The sequence below is a fragment of the Canis lupus genome, chromosome 29 (assembly GCF_011100685.1).
Source record: "Canis lupus familiaris isolate Mischka breed German Shepherd chromosome 29, alternate assembly UU_Cfam_GSD_1.0, whole genome shotgun sequence".
NCBI classification, from domain to species: Eukaryota; Metazoa; Chordata; class Mammalia; order Carnivora; family Canidae; genus Canis; species Canis lupus.
This window is the reverse complement of record NC_049250.1, coordinates 20,191,058-20,203,922: the sequence shown is the minus strand read 5'-3', so window position 1 is coordinate 20,203,922 and position 12,865 is coordinate 20,191,058. Positions and strand designations below refer to the sequence as shown.

Here is a 12,865-nt window from a genome sequence, read left to right as displayed (position 1 = left end):
AGTGGGTCTATTGGAGGAGGGATGATAATGGGAGGCCCTTAGATTTTCTGTTTTTTTTAACGAGTCTAGGCAACTGACCTGTAACAAAAAACAATGCATTCATTAAGTATCTGCTTTGTGCTGGGTACTGCATCAGGCACTGGGGACCCAAAAGGGAACAAAACAGTATCTCTACTCTAAAAGAAGCTTATATTCTAATTGTGGAGATGCACAGTCAAAATACGAAGTACCATTAAATTTGACTGGGGTTATAGAAGGCTTAGAGGAGCCTGATCTCAGTCTCCAAAGATGAGTAAGTGATATCCAGGTAAAGAAGTTAGGGATGCTTAGGACATGAGAAGAATTGTTCCAGTTAGAAAAAAAAACAGTATATGCACATAAACAAGAGATATGGTAGAGTGTCACATGGTTGGGGAATAAGTTATATAGCTAGACAGTATAATGTGGGTTGAGGTCATAGAAATAAGGGAACAGAGAAATTTCACATGAACCAATAGACTGTCATGCAGCCGTGCTTCACACAGGCTGGAGTATGCATAATTTAGGGATTAGAAAGGTAAGCAGTCCAGAGCAGTTTTAGTAGTATTTTGTTGCCTCTTTCAAAACAAGAGTTTGTTCCCAACCATTATGGTGATTTCATTCTTTGTTTCTATCATATCAGCCAATTACTTTACCCTCCATTCAGTATACCCAGTAGTTTTGGATTACTCAGAGCTTCTGCTTGCACAGTTTCTGTTCACTCAAGAGTTCACAATACAACCCCAAACCTCTCATTTCTATTTCTCTTTTTTTGGTGGGTCAGAGACCCTGGCTTCTTTACCTGGCAAGGGACACAGCTACAGGCAGCTCTGGGCTCATGATACTAACCACTCCATAACCAGCAGGCAAAACTGGTTCTTTCAGCTTCCGTTTGAAAAATCCTAGGGGAAGGACTCAATGACTTAACACTGGCTCATTACCCAGTCCTTAGGCCAGTCTCTGTGATCTACAGAACATGATGTACTATATTTGGCCCAGCTTTAGTCACATGCCTACCCCTGTGGCCAGAGTGGATGAGGTCTGTTCTGCGATAAAAAAGAGTCACAAGAATATTCTGGAGCAATATTGACTCCTTACTGAATAGCTTTCCTTTCCTTCCAATGTATATAAAAGTTCACTACAGTAGCTCACAGAATGACTGGACCAACTCTATGCAAACTGAATCTTTTCTGTATATTTCTGTGAGATATTTTTGAGTGTTTTTAAGTTATTTGGGAGTGTTTTCATACTTGCAGATTGTTACTTCAAGAAAAAGTCAGTAAAGTTGGCTAGTAGCAGGGAAGCTAAAATCCTGAAGAAAATGAGAAAAGACTCAAGTGCAGGTGTTTCTTAATCCTGCCAATACTACACATTAGTGTCCCTTCCCTTGCAGGTCCCTCTGTGCTGACCAGAGTGTGGGTCAGCATGAAACTTGCTACCAACTTCCAGGAATTGTTGGAGCAGGAAAATGTACCATAATCAGTCCTTTTCCCAAAATCACCGGGGGGGGGGGGGGGGGGGGGGGGGGGGGACTTTGCTTTGATAGAAAAATATTTCAGTATTTAAAATATTGATTGTGGGCAGCCCTGGTGGCACAGCGGTTTAGCGCCGCCTGCAGCCAGGTATGATCCTGGAGACCCGGGATCGAGTTCCACATCAGGCTTCCTGTATGGAGCCTGCTTCTCCCTCTGCCTGTGTCTCTGCCCCTCTCTCCCTCTGTCTCTATGAATAAATAAAATATTTTTAAAAAATAAATAAAATAAAATAAAATAATAAAATAAAATAAAATAAAATAAAATAAATAAAATAAAATATTGATTGTGAAAGTCTTAGTTCCAGCCTCCTTGGTGCTGGGGCTTCTGAAACATTTGGAATTAAAATGGAGAACAGATGTGAGATAGATATGTATATTTATTTATGTATGCAGAAAATATATCTGGAAAGATACCAAAACTATAAGAAAGCTTGATCAAGGATAGAATATCACTAGGACAAAGGTGTTACAGCAGCAAAAAAAAAAAAAAAGTCAATAGTATTAAATGAAGACTCTTATTTTATGTGCTGTTTATGCTTATTTTACCCATTATTGGATTATATAACACTAAATTCTCAACAATATTGTATGATTATTGCATATTACCATTTTATCCTGAAAGCTTGCTCATAAATGCTAAAATCCTGAATCCTCAACAAATCCACATTAAAATCCATTAACATTATAGGCAGTTTCAAAAAACATTAAGCATTTTTCTTTGAAAATGTAATTCTATTTAGTACTATTTGTGGCAGATTTACCACATGTTTATTGCTACTCCTTTCTAAGACCCAATTAAAAAAAATACATACTAAGTATACAGAGTTATAGATATAAAAAAAATAGAGAAATAGAGAAGACAGTACAATAGGGGATTGCACAGATTCTAACCAAATTTTGGAAGACTGCAGATAGAGCCAGGGTAGTGATAAACTATAGCCTAAAATTGCTGTAGGAGGGATGAAAGCCAATTCACCCTAACAACCCCTTGAAAAGTTAGGACTTAGAAGCACCAGGTGCTACAGAAGGTGGGGGCAGTGCTCTGTTCTAAAAGTGGGATTGTTGAAAGCTTATATGTGCAACATACCCGAGTGCTACACAGCCAGGCAACTGCTACCCCAAAAAAGAAACTAAAGTCTATTCTTGGAAGCGAAAGGCAGGAAAAAAATTAAGTGAAAGGACAGTAAACTTCCAGTCTCCTTTCCTTCCTTACCTGTTCCCAGAACAGTGGCTTCCAAGTAGACGAATGCTAGGTAGGAGATTGGCAATTTCATCCCCAGAGAAAGTGAATGATACAGACAACAACAAAAAAAAAACCTTTACATACATTTATATTATGTCAGTTCTACAACAACGTCCGCATCTCCCTACGTGAAGCCTACTATTTGACAAACCCTCCCATATACCTACCCACACATATATAGTTTCCAATCAATATCTCTTAATATAAACAAATCCAAAGTTCATCGAAATGAAAAAAAATAAGAATAGGGAGAAAAGTCAGTGTAAGAAAAAATATTTTAATTACTAGGATTCTTAGGTGACATAAGGTATTATAATTTATAAAACCAGAATAGGATACTATGAAAAACAGCTCTAAAGCCTTAGGAAGTGAAAATTATAACCAAAATAAAGATAAATTTTGGGAAACAAAGTTGAGAAAGTCTTTGGAAAACAAAACAAAACAAAAATAGAAAACAGAAGGGAAACATAGAAGACTTTGGGAGGAAACCAGAAGGTAATAGGGGTTCCAGAAAAAAAAAAAACTGAAAATAGCAGCAAACCTGGGTGGCTCAGTGTTTGAGTGTCTACCTTCTGCTTAAGATATGATCCCGGAGTCCTGAGATTGAGTCTCGCCTTAGGCTCCCCAGAGGGAGCCTGCTTCTCCCTTGCCTATATCTCTGCCTCTCTCTCTGCGCATCTCTCATGAATAAATAAAATCTTTTTTAAAAAATCTGAGAGGGCAGCCCTGTTGGCGCAGTGGTTTAGCGCCGCCTGCAGCCCAGGGCGTGATCCTGGAGACCTGGGATCGAGTCCCACGTCAGGCTCCCTGCATGGAGCCTGCTTCTCCCTCTGCCTGTGTCCCTGCCTCTCTCTTTCTATGTCCCTATGAATAAATAAAAAATCTTTTTAAAAAATAAATAGATAAAAATAAAAATCTGAGAGAGTAAATTATTTGTCCTAGAAGTTTATAACCAACCAACCAATCATGTGAACGCAAGGTCTCAAAAAGTATATCTGCCATGCACTTCTAAGGAACTGCCGGATAAGGTACTCCAGAAGAACAAGAAAAAGAAAGACACACAATTAAAACAGTTAATCCAACATAGAAAAATGTCAAAAGTGAGTTCTAAGACAGAGGTGTGCCCAAAACCTGCTCTCAATTGGAGTAAGAGGAAGTGGGGGCTCAGAGCGAGCTCTCCAGAGGGGAAAAGGGAACTGACTGGTTATCTGTGATGTTTGAGCCTTTGGGAGGAAAAAACTGGTAGTGATACAACAGCTCTAGGTGAACAACTGAAATAATGATCAGTTAGAAGAAAACTATACTGTGGAGGGAAAAGGAGGCAATCATTGGATTCCAAAAAACCAAAGCTACGCTAGGAAGGAATGATTAGAGAATAGTATCTGTCACTGCAATTTTTCATAGACAATAATGTAAACACTAGAAATTATGTTCTAGAATAATAAGAGGAAAAGAAACAGGGGATTGAGAATGCTAAATCACCTCAGATAACAAAAAGTCAATAAAGTCTAAAATTGACTCATCAGAAAATAGAAAAATAAGCATTTTACTAATGCCAGAAAAAGCATCTCAGAAACAAAAAGAAATTGGGAGATGGTTTTCCTGTTAGTACTATTTAATATTTAAATTAAGTAAATGGTTTGATATAAACTAAACATTTTTTTTAATTTTTATTTATTTATGATAGTCACACAGAGAGAGAGAGGGAGGCAGAGACACAGGCAGAGGGAGAAGCAGGCTCCATGCACCGGGAGCCTGATGTGGGATTCGATCCCGGGTCTCCAGGATCGCGCCCTGGGCCAAAGGCAGGCGCCAAACCGCTGCGCCACCCAGGGATCCCAAACTAAACATTTTTTTAAACTAATGTCAAAATACTGATACTATGCAATGGGTGAGTTCCAACTCTTTTAGTCCAATGGAGCAAACACTTTTGTCACAGAATTTTCTCCTGCAAAAATGATCGGGCATTGGAAGCAATGAGAGATACGTGCTTATTTGCAGTTCTCTTAGCCCGAAGAATAAGAATCTTCAAGTTCATGTTCCTTAGTGGATACAAATCTCAAACATAAAGTTTTCCCTAAGAGGAAATCCTGCACTGAGTATCCTGGAGAACCTGGAGAATTAAGATGAACTGGAGTCAAAGGAGGTTGTCTGTGGCCTTTAAAGTCTCACCGCAGTATGAAAACCATCTAAAGATAACTAGACCCGAGGTCACCCGAATCCAGCAGAGTGCTATTTATAGCTGTATGGTAGATCCCAACTTTGTATTCCAGTCATTATATAGTACAGAATTAAAGATCTAGCATAGTTCGAGTTTCTCCTATTGAGATCTAAACTGAATTTTGGATTCAGTAACTAGCCAATGTAAAAAGGAAAAGACTGCCTCTCTCAGAGACCTCAGCTAACCCTTTCTCTATGGTCAGTTAAGTTACCCATGACAAAATCTGCAGGAAAGCTAACATATGACAGAGCCTCTCACTTATGTTTGCTAGTGTTTTTAAGAGCTGTGGGGTGGCTCATGACCCCAAAGAAGCACTCTCCTGAAGAAAATATTTTTCCAAATTGGAGGCTTCCAAATCTAAGTTAGGCTGCAACAAGCAGGCTATAACATGTATATGACCTTATTTTGTGCATGAATATACTTAATACCATGATATCTTTGGTACTTCTGTTGGAAGAAGGTGCATCTCTACCAAAAGACCAATTAGTGTTCCCATGTTTGTTGCTATGATTCCATGAGATTTTAATCCATTCTGTATCCATTTCCTCCTTTAAGAGTGAGATTGACAGCTAATCTTGAGTCATAATGAGGCAACCTATGCTTTTCACATTTTCCCAAGGGCTGAAGAATTTTCACTAACAGAAGCTCTCTGGTTTTGTACCACAGAAGTCTTCCCAGCAGATTTTGTGGAAAAAAATAATCCAGACTCCTTCCTCTAAATCAGTTTTCAGAAAAATGTAAAAATGTCTGTCACAAATGGTACATCTCAAGATTTTATATCTAAACCTGAAACTCCCAGGAGCACCATTAGCCATCCATCCTCTCAACACATAATGTACTCTTGGACAACTTGCGTTCCTATCAACTGGGACACTTGAATATTTCAAATGCACATTTCTGGGCCCTACTCAAATTTACTGAATCAGAATTTCTAAAGAGGACCAAGGAATACAATTTTTTCTCTCAACTCAGATCATTCTTTTCCTACATCAACAGAATTCTAATTAGTATTGTGTTGTTTGTGTTTATTTGTCAAAGGTTAGCATGAGATATACACAAAATCTCAGGTGTCTTTTTAATGCTATTGAGAACATTGTCTATTTTATTAGTCAATGTTCTTTGGTATCCATGGAACAAAACCCCTTTCAGATTTCAGAACTAGATAAAAGGTTTTCTCTCCTGTGAACTGGTATGTTTCCTTTATTAGACTAGTTTTTGTCCAATTTGGCTGACCATCTAAATCACCTGGGGAAATTTTTAAACATACACAGCTTCCCAGATTCCATGTAAGACCCATTCATGAGAATCTCCAGGAGAGAGAGGATCCATGGGATACTAATAATTGACCATGTTCAAAAACTGTGCATGGGATGATGTCTATAGATAATTCACCATGATCACTTTTTCCCTTGACTTCCTGGAACCTAGTCTTGAATCCATTTTTCTTGGAATACGGTTCCTTTTTTTTTTTAATATTTATTTATTTATTTATTTATTTGAGAGAGAGAGAGAGAGAAAGAGAGAAAGAGGCAGAGACACAGGCAGAGAGAGAAGCAGGCTCCATGCAGGGAGCCCAATGTGGGACTCCAACCCGGGTCTCCAGGATCACACCCTAGGCTGAAGGCAGTGCTAAACCGCTGAGCCACCCAGGCTGCCCACAGTTCCTTTTTTTTAAAGACTTATTTATTTAAGAAGGGAGAAGAGGCAGAGGGAGAGAGAGAATCCCATAAAGACTCCTGGTGAGAGCCCAACTTGCTCTATCTCACAACTCTGAGATCATGACCTGAGCTGAAATCAGGAGTCAGAGGCTTAACCAACTGAGGCACCAGGCACCCCAGAATTCAGTTCATTAATATAATTATTCTCCTTTTCTTTCTCCCATTTTATTACTTGTCTCAGTATTTTTTTAATGAATTTCAACTTCAGAGGAAATAGTTTATAATAACATTGTCCTTTGGACCAGCACATTCCTTGCAAGAGCATTTAAGCCTAAAATAAATCAGTTATTAGGATTATAGAATTTAAAAATTTCATCATTCAGTCCAGGTTTTATGGAGGCTTCACAGGAAATTACTGTTTGAAAAACACTCTGAAAATCATTGTTATTAAATGCCATATACATAATTAAGCTCCCAATCCCCTTTCAGCCTATTGCTATGGGTACTCCCAAGACTAAATAACATTGTTCTTCTTTTATTTACCACCTCAAAGATCTAATCCATTTTAGTGGTGTTAACTATTATCATGCTGAACAATTTCCAGATGTATGCTTGAGCTTGAATCATTCACCAAAGCCCCAGGCCTAAATCCTTTGCTAACTGCAGAAACTCTTCATTTGGCTGTCTCCCAAAGACCACACATCAATGTGTAGAAACTCAATGCAATCCACAGTTTCACATTCCTGATTACTATCCTCTCCCAACTTACCCTTTGGGTAAATAGCATCACCATTCTTCTACACCTCAAGCTGAATTAGTCCTTGGTCACTCAGGTCTATTAATTCTCACTCCACTTAGCAGAGCAGTATTTGTGCTGTAATTTGAAGATGTAGATGCAATCTGAAAACCAAAGAAAATGCCAGTGGTTATGAGTGATACTCAGAAGGAGCGAAAAATTGCCTAGGGAATAAAAGTGACTTGTTTCACAGGGACAAAACTAAACATTTGCCACAGTCTCAGGGACAGAGCCCTTTCTCTTTCCCCATGCTCAGTGCTTATGCCTCAAACCAAAATAAACTACTAACTGATTTCCCCCTATATAACCTATTCTTGTTTCTATTCATCATGGTAATGGTCATACTGGTAATGGTTTAGAAATAGTATTTGTCCAGGGATCCCTGAGTGGCTCAGCAGTTTAGCGCCTGCCTTCGGCCCAGGGCGTGATCCTGGAGTCCTGGGAGAGAGTCCCACATGGGGCTCCCTGCATGGAACCTGCTTCTCCCTCTGCCTGTGTCTCTGCCTCTCTCTCTGTGTCTCTCATGAATAAATAAAATCTTTAAAAAAATAGTATTTGTACAATCAATTCTTCATCTATAGAAAACAAATGATAAAAAAAATAAATAAAAAAAAAAAAAAAAAAAAAAAGAAAACAAATGATAACAGTACCTAACTCAATTAGTTGTTATGAGTATTAATTATCCATAGTGTTTAGCACAGTGGTTGGTACCCAATAAATATTAGTTTATATTATTTTGTTGTTATTGTTAACAGAATATTCACTTATTATTTCACTTTGATTTATACCAATTAATCTCCACAAAACAATGTATTCTCTAGTAAAATCTTGCATAAGATTATGATTTTTTTTAATTTTTATTTATTTATGATAGTCACAGAGAGAGAGAGAGAGGCAGAGACACAGACAGAGGGAGAAGCAGGCTCCTTGCACCGGGAGCCCGACGTGGGATTCAATCCCGGGTCTCCAGGATCGCGCCCTGGGCCAAAGGCAGGCGCTAAACCGCAGCGCCACCCAGGGATCCCAGATTATGATATTTTATAAAGTAAAATACACATTCTTCATCTTGGGAATTAAAATCTAATGGTTGTAAAATCTTAAGCTATTTTGCTGAACCTCTGTTTCCTTATTTTAAGTAGGAAGAACACTGGGTTCTAGGTTGAAATGAGGTTAGAATTAATGTACATCAACAGCACCTGGGAAGCTGCAACAAATTACATACTTTTTGGTTGTTCTCATCTGTGCTGTAAGTTTTGTCTTAGAGCACACAGGCTGATTAAAATAAGGAAACAGGTCCAAAGGATCCTTGGCTACCACCCCAGGACCTTGATTCTACTAGGCACCAAGCCATCAACCATTTTTGATGGCTACAAGATATCAACTCAGTTCAACTAGTCACAAATTCCCTGAAGCAGAAGGCCTTCTAATGTTAGAGACCCCTTAGGAAAGCATTTTGCACAGTAAGATGCTTTCATTAGTTCATTCTCAAGTGAGAGTGACCTACTAGGTAGCCTCCCTGGCAGATGTAATTGTCCAATTATTTTATGAAGAATCCCCCAAGTCTGCTGCTATGATTTGCATGTGACACTCTCCCCAGGAACCGCTTACCTACTACCATCTTCCTGTCTGTTCCTGAGAACTAGGACCCTCCTAAAAGCATAACAAATTCCAAACTAAGACCCTCTCTTCTGTGTCTGCCAAAGACACCCCCAGAATCCTCAGCCATTGCCTCAAACACAAGTCACTCCATCCTCTCTTACTCTCATTCACTCATATTCATGCTGCTGCTGGATTTTTCTCCCCTGATCTAACCACTTCCTGCTGTTCCTCTACCCCTAGAACTTATACACCATGTTCCCTGGAGTTCCTGTGGTGGTTCATTCTTATTTGTCCAACACCCCTTTTTCCACACCTACTAATTAACTCACCCTCGCCACAGGGAAAAGCCCGTGACCAAAATGAGTGACCAAAAATTGACCCAGAAGTGATCATGCTCCCAAGCCAGATGAGTCTAGGTATCTCTTTGGGATTATTCTGACAGAACTTCCAAGTGGCCATGTTCTCTGCCGTGTAAATACAGTCCATTTACCTTGTAAGGGAAGAATGAAGCAAGCTGAAACAAAAGACAGGAAAAAAAGGAGATATGCTGAGCGTCCCTATGATGTCAAATGCCTGGTTCTAGTATCTTTCTTTTTTTAAGATTTTTATTTATTTATTCCTGAAAGACACACAGAGAGAGGCAGAGACACAGGCAGAAAGAGAAGAAGGCTCCCGGCATGGAGCCTGATGTGGGATTCGCTCCCAGGACCTTGGAATCACAACCTGAGCCAAAGGCAGATGCTCAACTACTGAGTCATCCAGGTGCCCCTGGTTCTAGTTTCTAAGATCCACAATGCACTCCAGTTCCCGAAGCTTTTTTTTTTTTTCACTCTGTTAACTTTTAGCCCAATATATCTTCTTTTCAGTCACTTGCAACTGAGAAAATCATGACTAACATAATCCATTCCATTACAAACAAACTCCCCTACATCCTCAACTGTTACACCAAACATTCCCTTCACCAATTGCTATGACTCTATCATAGCCCTCCCTTCAAACTACCAATTTCCTTCAGCTCTCTTAGGTGCGGCTGACAATCCCCTCCCTTTCCAAACCATTACAGTGCCACCCTACTCCTGAGAAACCCCTGCTCCTTCAGCCATCTTTCCCTCCACCCTTACTGCCATTAGTCTCCTCATTCATTCATTCATCCAGAAAAGGATTCTGGCTCCCAGTCTTCCTTGCTCCTCTCCTGATCTCATCACCCGTGTGGGAGAACCTCCATTCATGGCCATGACTGCCTTGTCTCTACTGACTTCTACTCTCCTTCCTTTCAGTGTGAAAACTGGTGTCCCCTTCTATGTAAATGTAATCCTCTACTTATGTTCTGGTAGATCCCAAACCACAGAGACCTCAGTCCATCATTCCCACCTCTTCCCATCTCTCCAGTGTCTTCAGCCTCTCCCTCTCATCCTTCCCTCTTGTCATCTAAACATGCGCAGTTGTCACATCATTCAAAAGCAAATGCAAGGGGCACCTGGGTGGCTCAGACAGTTATGTGTCTGCCTTTGGCTCAGGTCATGATCTCAGGGTCTTAAAATGGAGCCCAGCATTGGGATCCCTGCTCAATGGGAAGTCTGCTTCTCCCTGTCCCTCTGCTCCTCCCTGGGCTTGTGGGCTTGTGCGTGTGTTCTCTCTCTCTCTCAAATAAATAAAATCTTAAAAAAAAAAAGCAAACACAAAACCTAATCGACTCATTTTTTCCTCTTTAGTTACATATTCTGCTCTCTCTTCCTCTTCAAAGTTAAACTTATTGGAAGCATTTACATTCTCATTTCCATATCTTCACTTTGCACCCCTCTCTGAAACTGATCTCTCTTCTACCAGAGAAGCTTTGATTCAGGCCCTTGATGTGTTAAATAAAGCAAGATTAAATAAAGTGGAATAAGCTATAGGCTAAAGGAGAGAAAGTCATCTGAAACTAATGATGTATTATATGTTGGTTAATTGAATTTAAATTAAAAAAATAACAAAAGAGAGAAAGTCTACGCTGAGTCCCTCAAGCTTCTAGAGTCAGAAGATCACAGTTCTAGCCCTGGTGGCACACAGGAATAGTCTAGGTGGGTCACAGACTTTCATAACCATTACCAGCCAGCTCTCCCTCAATGGCCATATCCTCCAGGTGGATGTGTCGTCTCTTGCCAGGCTTTCCTACTAGCAGCAACACTGCATTATAAATTTGGCTTACAGTTTCCAGAGCAGTAAAATTTATACTCAAGGAAATTACATAATCTCCAACTATTAATGGAGTGAATTTGCTTCCTCATAGAAATATAATTTCTTGGGATGCCTCGGTGGCTCAGCGGTTGAGAGTCTGCCTTTGATTCAGGGCATGATCCCGGAGTCCTGGGATCGAGTCCCACATCGGGCTTCCTGCATGGAGCCTGCTTTCTCCTTTGCCTATGTTTCTGCCTCTCTCTGTGTGTCTCTCATGAATAAATAAATAAAATCTTTTAAGAAAAAAAAATAAGGCAGCCTGGGTGGCTCATCGGTTTAGCACCGCCTTCGGCCCAGGGCATGATCCTGGAGACTGGGGATCCAGTCCCACGTTGGGCTCCCTGTATGGAGCCTGTGCCTTGTCTCTGCCTCTCTCTCTCTCTCTGTCTCTCATGAATAAATAAAATCTTTAAAAATATATAAATAAATAATTTCTTCCGTACAATATGAATGGAATTTTATATTTTAAAAACTTACTGTAAATGATGTAACAATGGCATGTAAACAGATCAATGACCTGCTTTCAAAAAAAGAAATGTGCTGTGTTTCTATCAGGACAGAATTATCCCCTGGAATGGATTAGGTTGATACTCATTGCTCTCTAGAAGTTGAGCATCTTCCTGGGAAGTGAAGCTCCTGGAGGAGTACTTACATGAAATAAGAATGAGTTTAGCAGGGCACCTGGGTGGCTCAGTCGGTTAAGCATCTGCCTTCAGATCAGATCATGATCCCAGAGCTCTGGGACTGAGTCTTGCATCGGGCTCCCGGCTCAGCAGGAAGTCTGCATCTACTGGTCCCTCTGCCCCTCCACACTGCTTGTGCACAGGCTCTCTCTCTCTCTCTCGCAAACAAATCTCTAAAAAAAAAAAAAAAAAAAAAAAATGAGTTTAGCAAACAAATTACTAGCCTTGTGATTTGGGGCAAATTACTTAACCTCTCTCAGCCTCAGTTTCCCCATTTTTAAATTATAATTGTAACACCTATTTCATAAGGTTTTTGTGAAGACTAAATGCTACAACCTGTGTGAAAGCAAAATACCGGTAGGATGTGGTAGGCATGCGGTGCGCATGCAACAAATAGCTCCTCACTCTTCATCCTTTTGGCATCTAGGAGAGGTTGAAATATCACAGTCCCATTTTCGTTCTCACTTTTATCAGGCACCTTCTTGCATTTTACTCTCACATCATCTCACAAGTTTTTCATCCTCATATAGGTCTTAGATGGCCAACTAGAGATAACCCCTTCTAGGGCAAAGATACTCTTTCTGTTTCTTTCATATTTCTAACTAGAGTAACCCTGTGCCAAAGATTTTATAATCTGCCTTTTGTCCTTTTCTAAATCATTGAACATATCCTGAGTACCCCAAGATTTGAGGGCCAAAGCTACATTTGCCAAAAAGTCACTTATCCAGAATGTGGTTACTGTACACCATGCAGTACTGCAATCAGCACTGTGCTGAACACACGATGGCCTCCAGGGTGGGACATACCTGAGCACCCAGTGTGTTTAAAAGAAGCCTCCAGAGCCCCAAGGACCTTGGTAAGACCACTTTCCCCACTACCATGACCCACCCTGAGAG

General features: G+C 40.1%; 1 protein-coding gene across 2 annotated transcripts in view; it reads right to left on the bottom strand.

Annotated features, from left to right (window-relative positions):
• The window catches only part of XKR9 (XK related 9), an 85,253-nt gene extending 73,174 nt beyond the window's left edge, over window positions 1–12,079 (bottom strand). Inside the window, exons 1-3 of one of the 2 annotated variants that reach the window (XM_038579491.1) lie at window positions 11,939–12,079; window positions 9,399–9,583; window positions 7,444–7,574 (exon numbers count right to left, since the gene is read on the bottom strand). The gene's annotated coding sequence lies outside the window, so the exon portion shown is untranslated. The remainder of the gene's footprint in view (window positions 1–7,443; window positions 7,575–9,398; window positions 9,584–11,938) is intronic. The other variant, XM_038579492.1, reaches the window with a different exon arrangement.
• Window positions 12,080–12,865: the final 786 nt, after the last annotated feature.